Genomic DNA, 16622 nt, shown 5'->3' with positions numbered 1-16622 from the left:
CTCAACGCGGCTGCAAGGATTCGGGGTGGATTGACTGAATGTGGTATTTATTGTTGTGTACTATTCTCGTATACTGGATTAGTATAGTATCTTTTTTTTGAGCAGCTATGTTTGTTTTGTATTGGTTAAGGAGAAATGTTGTGTTCGTCATGGGCACGCCCATGATGCACACCAAGGGAGGTAGGGAGTGTTAGTCTCCCCCGAGTTTTGGAGTTGGATGGTAGGTGCGGTGATGTGGAATCGGAGAGAATTAAAGGTAGGGGAAGGTGTTCCTCGTGGCCAAAGACTCCATATTATTCTTTGTGTATTTATTAAAACTTCTATGCAAAACAGGCACTGTGTGTGCACGACGCGACACCCCCACCCCTCCCATCCCCTGAATACAGAAGTTAAAAACCAGCTCTGATTGGGACGCAGGGGACCCTGGAGCCACTGAACCTTCTGCACAGTGAACCTGCTGAACTATTGACAGCTGCGCTTTTGATATGTAGGGTCGAAACCTTTATCTCGGCCCCTCTATCACGATTTGTAGAAGATGCTGTGATTTCCTGCTTTACCGATTTACTGCGATTTAGCCAACTTCAGGCAATTAGTGCAAGCAACGGAAAATAGATCTTATCGATAATTTACAGAAACTGTTGACATTGTTTTTGATAAGGGTGCTTGAAAAAAAAAAGTCCAAAAATGTATCCACCTCGCAAAAGACACTTGTCAGAAGAGGGGTTTGAAACCACGTCTCCAAGGGAGGCTGCAGCCTGAACGCAGCACCTTAGAGCACTCGGCCATCCTGACACTCTTCACACCACGCTCATGGCTCAATTTCGAGCGTATCAACCAAAATGAGTGCCATGTACTGAGTGAATGTTGTTTAATGTCCTCTGTATTTTCAATTCCAGACCTTCCTGCTCAGGGAAACAGTGGGATCTGAAGCTGATGAAGGAGAGAGGATGGATCATCCTGACAGTGAATCCGGTGGTGACTGCTACTAATTCTCAATCATCGACTACATGGGGTGTGGACATGCAGAAGATTGAGCCAGTGCACATGGCCGGTGGTGTGACTGCTACTTATTCTCAATCATCTACTACAAGGGGTGTGGACATGCAGAATTTGGAGCCAGTTCAAGATTCAGATCAGGAGGTGCCTGGCTCCATACCAATCAACTCAGTGCCTCTGAGACAAGGACTTGAACAGTACAGTTTGAGTCCTCGACCGCCATGCTCAACGCGGCTGCAAGGATTCGGGGTGGATTGACTGAATGTGGCATTTCTTGTTGTGTACTATTCTTGTATACTAGATTAGTATAGTATCTTTTTTTTGAGCAGCTATGTTTGTTTTGTATTGGTTAAGGAGAGATGTTGTGTTCATCATGGGCACGCCTATGATGCACACCAAGGGAGGTAGGGAGTGTTAGTCTCCCCTGAGTTTTGGAGTTGGATGGTAGGCGCGGTGACGTGGAACCGGAGAGAATAAATGGTCAGGGAAGGTGTTCCTCGTGGCCAATGACTCTATATTATTCTCTGTGTATTTATTAAAACTTATCTGCGAAACAGGCACCGTGTGTGCACGATGCAACACACCCCTCCCATGCCCTGAATACAGAAGTTAAAATCCAGCTCTGATTGGGACGCAGGGGACCCTGGTGCCACTGAACCTTCTGCACTGTGAACCTGCTGAACTATTGACAGCTGCGCTCTTGATATGTAGGGTCGAAACCTTTATCTCTGCCCCTCTATCACGATTTGTTGAAGATGCTGTGATTTCCCGCTTTACCGATTTACTGCGATTTAGCCAACTTCAGGAAATTAGTGCAAGCAACGGACAATAGATCTTATCGATAATTTACAGAAACTGTTGACATTGTTTTTGATACGGTTGCTTGGAAAAAAAAAGTCAAAAAATGTATCCACCTCGCAAAAGACCCTTGTCAGAAGGGGGATTCGAACCCACGTCTCCAAAGGAGACTGCGACCTGAACGCAGCGCCTTAGACCACTCGGCCATCCCGACACTCGTAACACTGCACTGATGGCTCAATTTCCAGCTTATAAACCAAAATGAGTGCCATGTCCTGAGTGAATGTTGTTTAATGTCCTCTGTATTTTCAATTCCAGACCTTCCTGCTCAGGGAAACAGTGGGATCTGAAGCTGATGAAGGAGAGAGGATGGATCATCCTGACAGTGGATCCGGTGGTGACTGCTACTAATTCTCAATCATCTACTACATGGGGTGTGGACATGCTGAATTTTGAGCCAGTGCACATGGCCGGTGGTGACTGCTACTAATTCTCAATCATCTACTACAGGGGGTGTGGACATGCAGAATTTGGAGCCAGTTCAAGATTCAGATCAGGAGGTGCCTGGCTCCATACCAATCAACTCAGTGCCTCTGAGACAAGGACTTGAACGCTACAGTTTGAGTCCTCGACCGCCATGCTCAACGCGGCTGCAAGGATTCGGGGTGGATTGACTGAATGTGGCATTTCTTGTTGTGTACTATTCTTGTATACTGGTTTAGTATAGTATCTTTTTTTTGAGCAGCTATGTTTGTTTTGTATTGGTTAAGGAGAAATGTTGTGTTCGTCATGGGCACGCCTATGATGCACACCAAGGGAGGTAGGGAGTGTTAGTCTCCCCCGAGTTTTGGAGTTGGATGGTAGGCGCGGTGACGTGGAACCGGAGAGAATAAAAGGACAGGGAAGGTGTTCCTCGTGGCCAATGACTCTATATTATTCTCTGTGTATTTATTAAAACTTATTTGCGGAACAGGCTCTGTGTGTGCACGATGCAACACACCCCTCCCATGCCCTGAATACAGAAGTTAAAAACCAGCTGTGATTGGGACGCAGGGGACCCTGGTGCCACTGAACCTTCTGCACTGTGAACCTGCTGAACTATTGACAGCTGCGCTCTTGATATGTAGGGTCGAAACCTTTATCTCTGCCCCTCTATCACGATTTGTTGAAGATGCTGTGATTTCCCGCTTTACCGATTTACTGCGATTTAGCCAACTTCAGGAAATTAGTGCAAGCAACGGACAATAGATCTTATCGATAATTTACAGAAACTGTTGACATTGTTTTTGATACGGGTGCTTGGAAAAAAAAAGTCAAAAAATGTATCCACCTCGCAAATGACACTTGTCAGAAGGGGGATTCGAACCCACGCCTCCAAAGGAGACTGCAACCTGAACGCAGCACCTTAGACCACTCGGCCATCCTGACACTCGTGACACTGCACTGATGGCTCAATTTCCAGCTTATAAACCAAAATGAGTGCCATGTACTGAGTGAATGTTCTTTAATGTCCTCTGTATTTTCAATTCCAGACCTTCCTGCTCAGGGATACAGTGGGATCTGAAGCTGATGAAGGAGAGAGGATGGATCATCCTGACAGTGGATCCGGTGGTGACTGCTACTAATTCTCAATCATCTACTACATGGGGTGTGGACATGCTGAATTTTGAGCCAGTGCACATGGCCGGTGGTGACTGCTACTAATTCTCAATCATCTACTACAGGGGGTGTGGACATGCAGAATTTGGAGCCAGTTCAAGATTCAGATCAGGAGGTGCCTGGCTCCATACCAATCAACTCAGTGCCTCTGAGACAAGAACTTGAACTGTACAGTTTGAGTCCTCGACCGCCATGCTCAACGCGGCTGCAAGGATTCGGGGTGGATTGACTGAATGTGGCATTTCTTGTTGTGTACTATTCTTGTATACTGGTTTAGTATAGTATCTTTTTTTTGAGCAGCTATGTTTGTTTTGTATTGGTTAAGGAGAAATGTTGTGTTCGTCATGGGCACGCCTATGATGCACACCAAGGGAGGTAGGGAGTATTAGTCTCCCCCCAGTTTTGGAGTTGGATGGTAGGCGCGGTGACGTGGAACCGGAGAGAATAAAAGGTCAGGGAAGGTGTTCCTCGTGGCCAATGACTCTATATTATTCTCTGTGTATTTATTAAAACTTATTTGCGAAACAGGCACTGTGTGTGCACGATGCAACACACCCCTCACATGCCCTGAATACAGAAGTTAAAAACCAGCTGTGATTGGGACGCAGGGGACCCTGGTGCCACTGAACCTTCTGCACTGTGAACCTGCTGAACTATTGACAGCTGTGCTTTTGATATGTAGGGTCAAAACCTTTATCTCGGCCCCTCTATCACGATTTGTTGAAGATGCTGTGATTTCCCGCTTTACCGATTTACTGCGATTTAGCCAACTTCAGGAAATTAGTGCAAGCAACGGACAATAGATCTTATCGATAATTTACAGAAACTGTTGACATTGTTTTTGATATGGGTGCTTGGAAAAAAAAAGTCCAAAAATGTATCCACCTCGCAAAAGACACTTGTCAGAAGGGGGATTCGAACCCACGCCTCCAAAGGAGACTGCGACTTGAACGCAGCACCATAGACCACTCGGCCATCCTGACACTCATGGCTCAATTTCCAGCTTATAAACCAAAATGAGTGCCATGTACTGAGTGAATGTTGTTTAATGTCCTCTGTATTTTCAATTCCAGACCTTCCTGCTCAGGGAAACAGTGGGATCTGAAGCTGATGAAGGAGAGAGGATGGATCATCCTGACAGTGGATCCGGTGGTGACTGCTACTAATTCTCAATCATCTACTACATGGGGTGTGGACATGCTGAATTTTGAGCCAGTGCACATGGCCGGTGGTGACTGCTACTAATTCTCAATCATCTACTACAGGGGGTGTGGACATGCAGAATTTGGAGCCAGTTCAAGATTCAGATCAGGAGGTGCCTGGCTCCATACCAATCAACTCAGTGCCTCTGAGACAAGGACTTGAACGGTACAGTTTGAGTCCTCGACCGCCATGCTCAACGCGGCTGCAAGGATTCGGGGTGGATTGACTGAATGTGGCATTTCTTGTTGTGTACTATTCTTGTATACTGGTTTAGTATAGTATCCTTTTTTTGAGCAGCTATGTTTGTTTTGTATTGGTTAAGGAGAAATGTTGTGTTCGTCATGGGCACGCCTATGATGCACACCAAGGGAGGTAGGGAGTGTTAGTCTCCCCCGAGTTTTGGAGTTGGATGGTAGGCACGGTGACGTGGAACCGGAGAGAATAAAAGGTCAGGGAAGGTGTTCCTCGTGGCCAATGACTCTATATTATTCTCTGTGTATTTATTAAAACTTATTTGCGAAACAGGCACTGTGTGTGCACGATGCAACACACCCCTCCCATGCCCTGAATACAGAAGTTAAAAACCAGCTGTGATTGGGACGCAGGGGACCCTGGTGCCACTGAACCTTCTGCACTGTGAACCTGCTGAACTATTGACAGCTGTGCTTTTGATATGTAGGGTCGAAACCTTTATCTCGGCCCCTCTATCACGATTTGTTGAAGATGCTGTGATTTCCTGCTTTACCGATTTACTGCGATTTAGCCAACTTCAGGCAATTAGTGCAAGCAACGGACAATAGATCTTATTGATAATTTACAGAAACTGTTGACATTGTTTTTGATAAGGGTGCTTGGAAAAAAAAAGTCAAAAAATGTATCCACCTCGCAAAAGACACTTGTCATAAGAGGGGTTTGAACCCACGTCTCCAAGGGAGACTGTGACCTGAATGCAGCACCTTAGACCACCCGGCCATCCTTACACTCTTGACACCAGACTGATGGCTCAATTTCCAGCTTATAAACCAAAATGAGTGCCATGTACTGAGTGAATTTTATTTAATGTCCTCTGTATTTTCAATTCCAGACCTTCCTGCTCAGGGAAACAGTGGGATCTGAAGCTGATGAAGGAGAGAGGATGGATCATCCTGACAGTGGACCCTGTGGTGACTGCTACTAATTCTCAATCATCTACTACATGGGGTGTGGACTTGCAGAATTTTGAGCCAGTGCATATGGCCGGTGGTGACTGCTACTAATTCTCAATCATCTACTACAGGGGGTGTGGACATGCAGAATTTGGAGCCAGTTCAAGATTCAGATCAGGAGGTGCCTGGCTCCATACCAATCAACTCAGTGCCTCTGAGACAAGGACTTGAAGGGTACAATTTGAGTCCTCGACCGCCATGCTCAACGCGGCTGCAAGGATTCGGGGTGGATTGACTGAATGTGGTATTTATTGTTGTGTACTATTCTTGTATACTGGATTAGTATAGTATCTTTTTTTTGAGCAGCTATGTTTGTTTTGTATTGGTTAAGGAGAAATGTTGTGTTCGTCATGGGCACGCCCATGATGCACACCAAGGGAGGTAGGGAGTGTTAGTCTCCCCCGAGTTTTGGAGTTGGATGGTAGGTGCGGTGATGTGGAATCGGAGAGAATAAAAGGTAGGGGAAGGTGTTCCTCGTGGCTAAAGACTCCATATTATTCTTTGTGTATTTATTAAAACTTCTCTGCAAAACAGGCACTGTGTGTGCACGATGCAACACACCCCTCCCATGCCCTCAATAAAGAAGTTAAAAACCAGCTGTGATTGGGACGCAGGGGACCCTGGTGCCACTGAACCTTCTGCACTGTGAACCTGCTGAACTATTGACAGCTGCGCTCTTGATATGTAGGGTCGAAACCTTTATCTCTGCCCCTCTATCACGATTTGTTGAAGATGCTGTGATTTCCCGCTTTACCTATTTACTGCGATTTAGCCAACTTCAGGAAATTAGTGCAAGCAACGGACAATAGATCTTATCGATAATTTACAGAAACTGTTGACATTGTTTTTGATACGGGTGCTTGGAAAAAAAAAGTCCAAAAATGTATCCACCTCGCAAAAGACATTTGTCAGAAGTGGGATTCGAACCCACGTCTCCAAAGGAGACTGCGACCTGAACGCAGCGCCTTAGACCACTCGGCCATCCTGACACTCTTGACACTGCACTGATGGCTCAATTTCCAGCTTATAAACCAAAACGAGTGCCATGTACTGAGTGAATGTTGTTTAATGTCCTCTGTATTTTCAATTCCAGACCTTCCTGCTCAGGGAAACAGTGGGATCTGAAGCTGATGAAGGAGAGAGGATGGATCATCCTGACAGTGGATCCGGTGGTGACTGCTACTAATTCTCAATCATCTACTACATGGGGTGTGGACATGCTGAATTTTGAGCCAGTGCACATGGCCGGTGGCGACTGCTACTAATTCTCAATCATCTACTACAGGGGGTGTGGACATGCAGAATTTGGAGCCAGTTCAAGATTCAGATCAGGAGGTGCCTGGCTCCATACCAATCAACTCAGTGCCTCTGAGACAAGGACTTGAACGGTACAGTTTGAGTCCTCGACCGCCATGCTCAACGCGGCTGCAAGGATTCGGGGTGGATTGACTGAATGTGGCATTTCTTGTTGTGTACTATTCTTGTACACTGGTTTAGTATAGTATCTTTTTTTTGAGCAGCTATGTTTGCTTTGTATTGGTTAAGGAGAAATGTTGTGTTCGTCATGGGCACGCCTATGATGCACACCAAGGGAGGTAGGGAGTGTTAGTCTCCCCTGAGTTTTAGAGTTGGATGGTAGGCGCGGTGACGTGGAACCGGAGAGAATAAATGGTCAGGGAAGGTGTTCCTCGTGGCCAATGACTCTATATTATTCTCTGTGTATTTAATAAAACTTATCTGCGAAACAGGCACCGTGTGTGCACGATGCAACACACCCCTCCCATCCCCTGAATACAGAAGTTAAAAACCATCTGTGATTGGGACGCAGGGGACCTTGGTGCCACTGAACCTTCTGCACTGTGAACCTGCTGAACTATTGACAGCTGCGCTTTTGATATGTAGGGTCGAAACCTTTATCTCTGCCCCTCTATCACGATTTGTTGAAGATGCTGTGATTTCCTGCTTTACCGATTTACTGCGATTTAGCCAACTTCAGGCAATTAGTGCAAGCAACGGAAAATAGATCTTATCGATAATTTACAGAAACTGTTGACATTGTTTTTGATACGGTGCTTGGGAAAAAAAAGTCCAAAAATGTATCCACCTCGCAAAATACACTTGTCAGAAGTGGGATTTGAATCCACACCTCCAAGGGAGGCTGAGATCTGAATGCAGCGCCTTAGACCACTCGGCCATCCTGACACTCTTCACACCTCGCTCATGGCTCAATTTCGAGCGTATAAACCAAAATGAGTGCCATGTACTGAGTGAATGTTGTTTAATGTCCTCTGTATTTTCAATTCCAGACCTTCCTGCTCAGGGAAACAGTGGGATCTGAAGCTGATGAAGGAGAGAGGATGGATCATCCTGACAGTGAATCCGGTGGTGACTGCTACTAATTCTCAATCATCGACTACATGGGGTGTGGACATGCAGAAGTTTGAGCCAGTGCACATGGCCGGTGGTGACTGCTACTAATTCTCAATCATCTACTACAAGGGGTGTGGACATGCAGAATTTGGAGCCAGTTCAAGATTCAGATCAGGAGGTGCCTGGCTCCATACCAATCAACTCAGTGCCTCTGAGACAAGCACTTGAACGGTACAGTTTGAGTCCTCGACCGCCATGCTCAACGCGGCTGCAAGGATTCGGGGTGGATTGACTGAATGTGGCATTTCTTGTTGTGTACTATTCTTGTATACTGGATTAGTATAGTATCTTTTTTTTGAGCAGCTATGTTTGTTTTGTATTGGTTAAGGAGAAATGTTGTGTTCGTCATGGGCACGCCTATGATGCACACCAAGGAAGGTAGGGAGTGTTAGTCTCCCCCGAGTTTTGGAGTTGGATGGTAGGCGCGGTGACGTGGAACCGGAGAGAATGAAAGGTCAGGGAAGGTGTTCCTCGTGGCCAATGACTCTATATTATTCTCTGTGTATTTATTAAAACTTATCTGCGAAACAGGCACCGTGTGTGCACGATGCAACACACCCCTCCCATGCCCTGAATACAGAAGTTAAAAACCAGCTGTGATTGGGACGCAGGGGACCCTGGTGCCACTGAACCTTCTGCACTGTGAACCTGCTGAACTATTGACAGCTGCGCTCTTGATATGTAGGTTCGAAACCTTTATCTCTGCCCCTCTATCACGATTTGTTGAAGATGCTGTGATTTCCCGCTTTACCGATTTACTGCGATTTAGCCAACTTCAGGAAATTAGTGCAAGCAACGGACAATAGATCTTATCGATAATTTACAGAAACTGTTGACATTGTTTTTGATACGGGTGCTTGGAAAAAAAAAGTCAAAAAATGTATCCACCTCGCAAAAGACCCTTGTCAGAAGTGGGATTCGAACCCACGCCTCCAAAGGAGACTGCGACCTGAACGCAGCGCCTTAGACCACTCAGCCATCCTGACACTCTTGACACTGCACTGATGGCTCAATTTCCAGCTTATAAACCAAAATGAGTGCAATGTACTGAGTGAATGTTGTTTAATGTCCTCTGTATTTTCAATTCCAGACCTTCCTGCTCAGGGAAACAGTGGGATCTGAAGCTGATGAAGGAGAGAGGATGGATCATCCTGACAGTGAATCCGGTGGTGACTGCTACTAATTCTCAATCATCTACTACATGGGGTGTGGACATGCTGAATTTTGAGCCAGTGCACATGGCCGGTGGCGACTGCTACTAATTCTCAATCATCTACTACAGGGGGTGTGGACATGCAGAATTTGGAGCCAGTTCAAGATTCAGATCAGGAGGTGCCTGGCTCCATACCAATCAACTCAGTGCCTCTGAGACAAGCACTTGAACGGTACAGTTTGAGTCCTCGACCGCCATGCTCAACGCGGCTGCAAGGATTCGGGGTGGATTGACTGAATGTGGCATTTCTTGTTGTGTACTATTCTTGTATACTGGATTAGTATAGTATCTTTTTTTTGAGCAGCTATGTTTGTTTTGTATTGGTTAAGGAGAAATGTTGTGTTCGTCATGGGCACGCCTATGATGCACACCAAGGAAGGTAGGGAGTGTTAGTCTCCCCCGAGTTTTGGAGTTGGATGGTAGGCGCGGTGACGTGGAACCGGAGAGAATAAAAGGTCAGGGAAGGTGTTCCTCGTGGCCAATGACTCTATATTATTCTCTGTGTATTTATTAAAACTTATCTGCGAAACAGGCACCGTGTGTGCACGATGCAACACACCCCTCCCATGCCCTGAATACAGAAGTTAAAAACCAGCTGTGATTGGGACGCAGGGGACCCTGGTGCCACTGAACCTTCTGCACTGTGAACCTGCTGAACTATTGACAGCTGAGCTCTTGATATGTAGGGTCGAAACCTTTATCTCTGCCCCTCTATCACGATTTGTTGAAGATGCTGTGATTTCCCGCTTTACCGATTTACTGCGATTTAGCCAACTTCAGGAAATTAGTGCAAGCAACGGACAATAGATCTTATCGATAATTTACAGAAACTGTTGACATTGTTTTTGATACGGGTGCTTGGAAAAAAAAAGTCCAAAAATGTATCCACCTCGCAAAAGACACTTGTCAGAAGTGGGATTCGAACCCACGCCTCCAAAGGAGACTGCGACCTGAACGCAGCGCCTTAGACCACTCGGCCATCCTGACACTCTTGACACTGCACTGATGGCTCAATTTCCAGCTTATAAACCAAAATGAGTGCCATGTACTGAGTGAATGTGTTTTAATGTCCTCTGTATTTTCAATTCCAGACTTTCCTGCTCAGGGAAACAGTGGGATCTGAAGCTGATGAAGGAGAGAGGATGGATCATCCTGACAGTGGATCCGGTGGTGACTGCTACTAATTCTCAATCATCTACTACATGGGGTGTGGACATGCTGAATTTTGAGCCAGTGCACATGGCCGGTGGTGACTGCTACTAATTCTCAATCATCTACTACAGGGGGTGTGGACATGCAGAATTTGGAGCCAGTTCAAGATTCAGATCAGGAGGTGCCTGGCTCCATACCAATCAACTCAGTGCCTCTGAGACAAGGACTTGAACGGTACAGTTTGAGTCCTCGACCGCCATGCTCAACGCGGCCGCAAGGATTCGGGGTGGATTGACTGAATGTGGCATTTCTTGTTGTGTACTATTCTTGTATACTGGTTTAGTATAGTATCTTTTTTTTGAGCAGCTATGTTTGTTTTGTATTGGTTAAGGAGAAATGTTGTGTTCGTCATGGGCACGCCTATGATGCACACCAAGGGAGGTAGGGAGTGTTAGTCTCCCCCGAGTTTTGGAGTTGGATGGTAGGCGCGGTGACGTGGAACCGGAGAGAATAAAAGGTCAGGGAAGGTGTTCCCCCGTGGCCAATGACTCTATATTATTCTCTGTGTATTTATTAAAACTTATTTGCAAAACAGGCACTGTGTGTGCACGATGCAACACACCCCTCCCATGCCCTGAATACAGAAGTTAAAAACCAGCTGTGATTGGGACGCAGGGGACCCTGGTGCCACTGAACCTTCTGCACTGTGAACCTGCTGAACTATTGACAGCTGCGCTTTTGATATGTAGGGTCGAAACCTTTATCTCGGCCCCTCTATCACGATTTGTTGAAGATGCTGTGATTTCCTGCTTTACCGATTTACTGCGATTTAGCCAACTTCAGGCAATTAGTGCAAGCAACGGACAATAGATCTTATCGATAATTTACAGAAACTGTTGACATTGTTTTTGATACGGGTGCTTGGAAAAAAAAAGTCCAAAAATGTATCCACCTCGCAAAAGACACTTGTCAGAAGGGGGATTCGAACCCACGCCTCCAAAGGAGACTGCGACCTGAACGCAGTGCCTTAGACCACTCGGCCATCCTGACACTCTTGACACTGCACTGATGGCTCAATTTCCAGCTTATAAACCAAAATGAGTGCCATGTACTGAGTGAATGTGTTTTAATGTCCTCTGTATTTTCAATTCCAGACTTTCCTGCTCAGGGAAACAGTGGGATCTGAAGCTGATGAAGGAGAGAGGATGGATCATCCTGACAGTGGATCCGGTGGTGACTGCTACTAATTCTCAATCATCTACTACATGGGGTGTGGACATGCTGAATTTTGAGCCAGTGCACATGGCCGGTGGTGACTGCTACTAATTCTCAATCATCTACTACAGGGGGTGTGGACATGCAGAATTTGGAGCCAGTTCAAGATTCAGATCAGGAGGTGCCTGGCTCCATACCAATCAACTCAGTGCCTCTGAGACAAGGACTTGAACGGTACAGTTTGAGTCCTCGACCGCCATGCTCAACGCGGCCGCAAGGATTCGGGGTGGATTGACTGAATGTGGCATTTCTTGTTGTGTACTATTCTTGTATACTGGTTTAGTATAGTATCTTTTTTTTGAGCAGCTATGTTTGTTTTGTATTGGTTAAGGAGAAATGTTGTGTTCGTCATGGGCACGCCTATGATGCACACCAAGGGAGGTAGGGAGTGTTAGTCTCCCCCGAGTTTTGGAGTTGGATGGTAGGCGCGGTGACGTGGAACCGGAGAGAATAAAAGGTCAGGGAAGGTGTTCCCCCGTGGCCAATGACTCTATATTATTCTCTGTGTATTTATTAAAACTTATTTGCAAAACAGGCACTGTGTGTGCACGATGCAACACACCCCTCCCATGCCCTGAATACAGAAGTTAAAAACCAGCTGTGATTGGGACGCAGGGGACCCTGGTGCCACTGAACCTTCTGCACTGTGAACCTGCTGAACTATTGACAGCTGCGCTTTTGATATGTAGGGTCGAAACCTTTATCTCGGCCCCTCTATCACGATTTGTTGAAGATGCTGTGATTTCCTGCTTTACCGATTTACTGCGATTTAGCCAACTTCAGGCAATTAGTGCAAGCAACGGACAATAGATCTTATCGATAATTTACAGAAACTGTTGACATTGTTTTTGATACGGGTGCTTGGAAAAAAAAAGTCCAAAAATGTATCCACCTCGCAAAAGACACTTGTCAGAAGGGGGATTCGAACCCACGCCTCCAAAGGAGACTGCGACCTGAACGCAGTGCCTTAGACCACTCGGCCATCCTGACACTCTTGACACTGCACTGATGGCTCAATTTCCAGCTTATAAACCAAAATGAGTGCCATGTACTGAGTGAATGTTGTTTAATGTCCTCTGTATTTTCAATTCCAGACCTTCCTGCTCAGGGAAACAGTGGGATCTGAAGCTGATGAAGGAGAGAGGATGGATCATCCTGACAGTGGATCCGGTGGTGACTGCTACTAATTCTCAATCATCTACTACATGGGGTGTGGACATGCTGAATTTTGAGCCAGTGCACATTGCTGGTGGTGACTGCTACTAATTCTCAATCATCTACTACAGGGGGTGTGGACATGCAGAATTTGGAGCCAGTTCAAGATTCAGATCAGGAGGTGCCTGGCTCCATACCAATCAACTCAGTGCCTGAGACAAGGACTTGAACGGTACAGTTTGAGTCCTCGACCGCCATGCTCAACGCGGCTGCAAGGATTCGGGGTGGATTGACTGAATGTGGCATTTCTTGTTGTGTACTATTCTTGTATACTGGTTTAGTATAGTATCTTTTTTTTGAGCAGCTATGTTTGTTTTGTATTGGTTAAGGAGAAATGTTGTGTTCGTCATGGGCACGCCTATGATGCACACCAAGGGAGGTAGGGAGTGTTAGTCTCCCCCGAGTTTTGGAGTTGGATGGTAGGCGCGGTGACGTGGAACTGGAGAGAATAAAAGGTCAGGGAAGGTGTTCCTCGTGGCCAATGACTCTATATTATTCTCTGTGTATTTATTAAAACTTATTTGCAAAACAGGCACTGTGTGTGTACGATGCAACACACCCCTCCCATGCCCTGAATACAGAAGTTAAAAACCAGCTGTGATTGGGACGCAGGGGACCCTGGTGCCACTGAACCTTCTGCACTGTGAACCTGCTGAACTATTGACAGCTGCGCTTTTGATATGTAGGGTCGAAACCTTTATCTCGGCCCCTCTATCACGATTTGTTGAAGATGCTGTGATTTCCTGCTTTACCGATTTACTGCGATTTAGCCAACTTCAGGCAATTAGTGCAAGCAACGGAAAATAGATCTTATCGATAATTTACAGAAACTGTTGACATTGTTTTTGATACGGTGCTTGGGAAAAAAAAGTCCAAAAATGTATCCACCTCGCAAAATACACTTGTCAGAAGTGGGATTTGAACCCACACCTCCAAGGGAGGCTGCGACCTGAACGCAGCGCCTTAGACCACTCGGCCATCCTGACACTCTTCACACCTCCCTCATGGCTCAATTTTGAGCGTATAAACCAAAATGAGTGCCATGTACTGAGTGAATGTTGTTTAATGTCCTCTGTATTTTCAATTCCAGACCTTCCTGCTCAGGGAAACAGTGGGATCTGAAGCTGATGAAGGAGAGAGGATGGATCATCCTGACAGTGAATCCGGTGGTGACTGCTACTAATTCGCAATCATCGACTACATGGGGTGTGGACATGCAGAAGTTTGAGCCAGTGCACATGGCCGGTGGTGACTGCTACTAATTCTCAATCATCTACTACAAGGGGTGTGGACATGCAGAATTTGGAGCCAGTTCAAGATTCAGATCAGGAGGTGCCTGGCTCCATACCAATCAACTCAGTGCCTCTGAGACAAGGACTTGAACGGTACAGTTTGAGTCCTCGACCGCCATGCTCAACGCGGCTGCAAGGATTCGGGGTGGATTGACTGAATGTGGCATTTCTTGTTGTGTACTATTCTTGTATACTGGATTAGTATAGTATCTTTTTTTTTAGCAGCTATGTTTGTTTTGTATTGGTTAAGGAGAAATGTTGTGTTCGTCATGGGCACGCCTATGATGCACACCAAGGGAGGTAGGGAGTGTTAGTCTCCCCCGAGTTTCGGAGTTGGATGGTAGGCGCGGTGACGTGGAACCGGAGAGAATAAAAGGTCAGGGAAGGTGTTCCTCGTGGCCAATGACTCTGTATTATTCTCTGTGTATTTATTAAAACTTATCTGCGAAACAGGCACCGTGTGTGCACGATGCAACACACCCCTCCCATGCCCTCAATAAAGAAGTTAAAAACCAGCTGTGATTGGGACGCAGGGGACCCTGGTGCCACTGAACCTTCTGCACTGTGAACCTGCTGAACTATTGACAGCTGCGCTCTTGATATGTAGGGTCGAAACCTTTATCTCTGCCCCTCTATCACGATTTGTTGAAGATGCTGTGATTTCCCGCTTTACCTATTTACTGCGATTTAGCCAACTTCAGGAAATTAGTGCAAGCAACGGACAATAGATCTTATCGATAATTTACAGAAACTGTTGACATTGTTTTTGATACGGGTGCTTGGAAAAAAAAAGTCCAAAAATGTATCCACCTCGCAAGAGACACTTGTCAGAAGTGGGATTCGAACCCACGTCTCCAAAGGAGACTGCGACCTGAACGCAGTGCCTTAGACCACTCGGCCATCCTGACACTCTTGACACTGCACTGATGGCTCAATTTCCAGCTTATAAACCAAAATGAGTGCCATGTACTGAGTGAATGTTGTTTAATGTCCTCTGTATTTTCAATTCCAGACCTTCCTGCTCAGGGAAACAGTGGGATCTGAAGCTGATGAAGGAGAGAGGATGGATCATCCTGACAGTGGATCCGGTGGTGACTGCTACTAATTCTCAATCATCTACTACATGGGGTGTGGACATGCTGAATTTTGAGCCAGTGCACATGGCCGGTGGCGACTGCTACTAATTCTCAATCATCTACTACAGGGGGTGTGGACATGCAGAATTTGGAGCCAGTTCAAGATTCAGATCAGGAGGTGCCTGGCTCCATACCAATCAACTCAGTGCCTCTGAGACAAGGACTTGAACGGTACAGTTTGAGTCCTCGACCGCCATGCTCAACGCGGCTGCAAGGATTTGGGGTGGATTGACTGAATGTGGCATTTCTTGTTGTGTACTATTCTTGTACACTGGTTTAGTATAGTATCTTTTTTTTGAGCAGCTATGTTGTTTTTGTATTGGTTAAGGAGAAATGTTGTGTTCGTCATGGGCACGCCTATGATGCACACCAAGGGAGGTAGGGAGTGTTAGTCTCCCCTGAGTTTTAGAGTTGGATGGTAGGCGCGGTGACGTGGAACCGGAGAGAATAAATGGTCAGGGAAGGTGTTCCTCGTGGCCAATGACTCTATATTATTCTCTGTGTATTTAATAAAACTTATCTGCGAAACAGGCACCGTGTGTGCACGATGCAACACACCCCTCCCATCCCCTGAATACAGAAGTTAAAAACCAGCTGTGATTGGGACGCAGGGGACCCTGGTGCCACTGAACCTTCTTCACTGTGAACCTGCTGAACTATTGACAGCTGCGCTTTTGATATGTAGGATCGAAACCTTTATCTCTGCCCCTCTATCACGATTTGTTGAAGATGCTGTGATTTCCTGCTTTACCGATTTACTGCGATTTAGCCAACTTCAGGCAATTAGTGCAAGCAAAGGAAAATAGATCTTATCGATAATTTACAGAAACTGTTGACATTGTTTTTGATACGGTGCTTGGGAAAAAAAAGTCCAAAAATGTATCCACCTCGCAAAATACACTTGTCAGAAGTGGGATTTGAATCCACACCTCCAAGGGAGGCTGCGATCTGAACGCAGCGCCTTAGACCACTCGGCCATCCTGACACTCTTCACACCTCGCTCATGGCTCAATTTCGAGCGTATAAACCAAAATGTGTGCCATGTACT

At 46.1% G+C, this 16622-nt stretch overlaps 8 non-coding genes across 8 annotated transcripts; all 8 read right to left on the bottom strand.

Annotated features, from left to right (window-relative positions):
- Nucleotides 1-1925: 1925 nt before the first annotated feature.
- TRNAL-CAG (transfer RNA leucine (anticodon CAG)) lies at nucleotides 1926-2008 on the bottom strand. Its single transcript has one exon. It is a non-coding gene; the product is annotated as a tRNA-Leu (tRNA).
- A 4759-nt stretch (nucleotides 2009-6767) lies between these two features.
- Nucleotides 6768-6850, bottom strand: TRNAL-CAG (transfer RNA leucine (anticodon CAG)). Its single transcript has one exon. It is a non-coding gene; the product is annotated as a tRNA-Leu (tRNA).
- A 2344-nt stretch (nucleotides 6851-9194) lies between these two features.
- Nucleotides 9195-9277, bottom strand: TRNAL-CAG (transfer RNA leucine (anticodon CAG)). Its single transcript has one exon. It is a non-coding gene; the product is annotated as a tRNA-Leu (tRNA).
- Nucleotides 9278-10408: 1131 nt separating this feature from the next.
- Nucleotides 10409-10491, bottom strand: TRNAL-CAG (transfer RNA leucine (anticodon CAG)). The gene has a single exon. It is a non-coding gene; the product is annotated as a tRNA-Leu (tRNA).
- A 1132-nt stretch (nucleotides 10492-11623) lies between these two features.
- TRNAL-CAG (transfer RNA leucine (anticodon CAG)) lies at nucleotides 11624-11706 on the bottom strand. The gene has a single exon. It is a non-coding gene; the product is annotated as a tRNA-Leu (tRNA).
- Nucleotides 11707-12838: 1132 nt separating this feature from the next.
- TRNAL-CAG (transfer RNA leucine (anticodon CAG)) lies at nucleotides 12839-12921 on the bottom strand. The gene has a single exon. It is a non-coding gene; the product is annotated as a tRNA-Leu (tRNA).
- A 1128-nt stretch (nucleotides 12922-14049) lies between these two features.
- TRNAL-CAG (transfer RNA leucine (anticodon CAG)) lies at nucleotides 14050-14132 on the bottom strand. The gene has a single exon. It is a non-coding gene; the product is annotated as a tRNA-Leu (tRNA).
- Nucleotides 14133-15263: 1131 nt separating this feature from the next.
- On the bottom strand, nucleotides 15264-15346 carry TRNAL-CAG (transfer RNA leucine (anticodon CAG)). The gene has a single exon. It is a non-coding gene; the product is annotated as a tRNA-Leu (tRNA).
- Between the last annotated feature and the right edge of the window lie 1276 nt (nucleotides 15347-16622).

Source organism: Pleurodeles waltl, unplaced genomic scaffold, assembly GCF_031143425.1.
Source record: "Pleurodeles waltl isolate 20211129_DDA unplaced genomic scaffold, aPleWal1.hap1.20221129 scaffold_39, whole genome shotgun sequence".
In the NCBI taxonomy this organism is placed as follows: Eukaryota; Metazoa; Chordata; class Amphibia; order Caudata; family Salamandridae; genus Pleurodeles; species Pleurodeles waltl.
The sequence above is the reverse complement of the archived record's forward strand: the minus strand, read 5'-3'. Positions and strand labels throughout refer to the sequence as shown.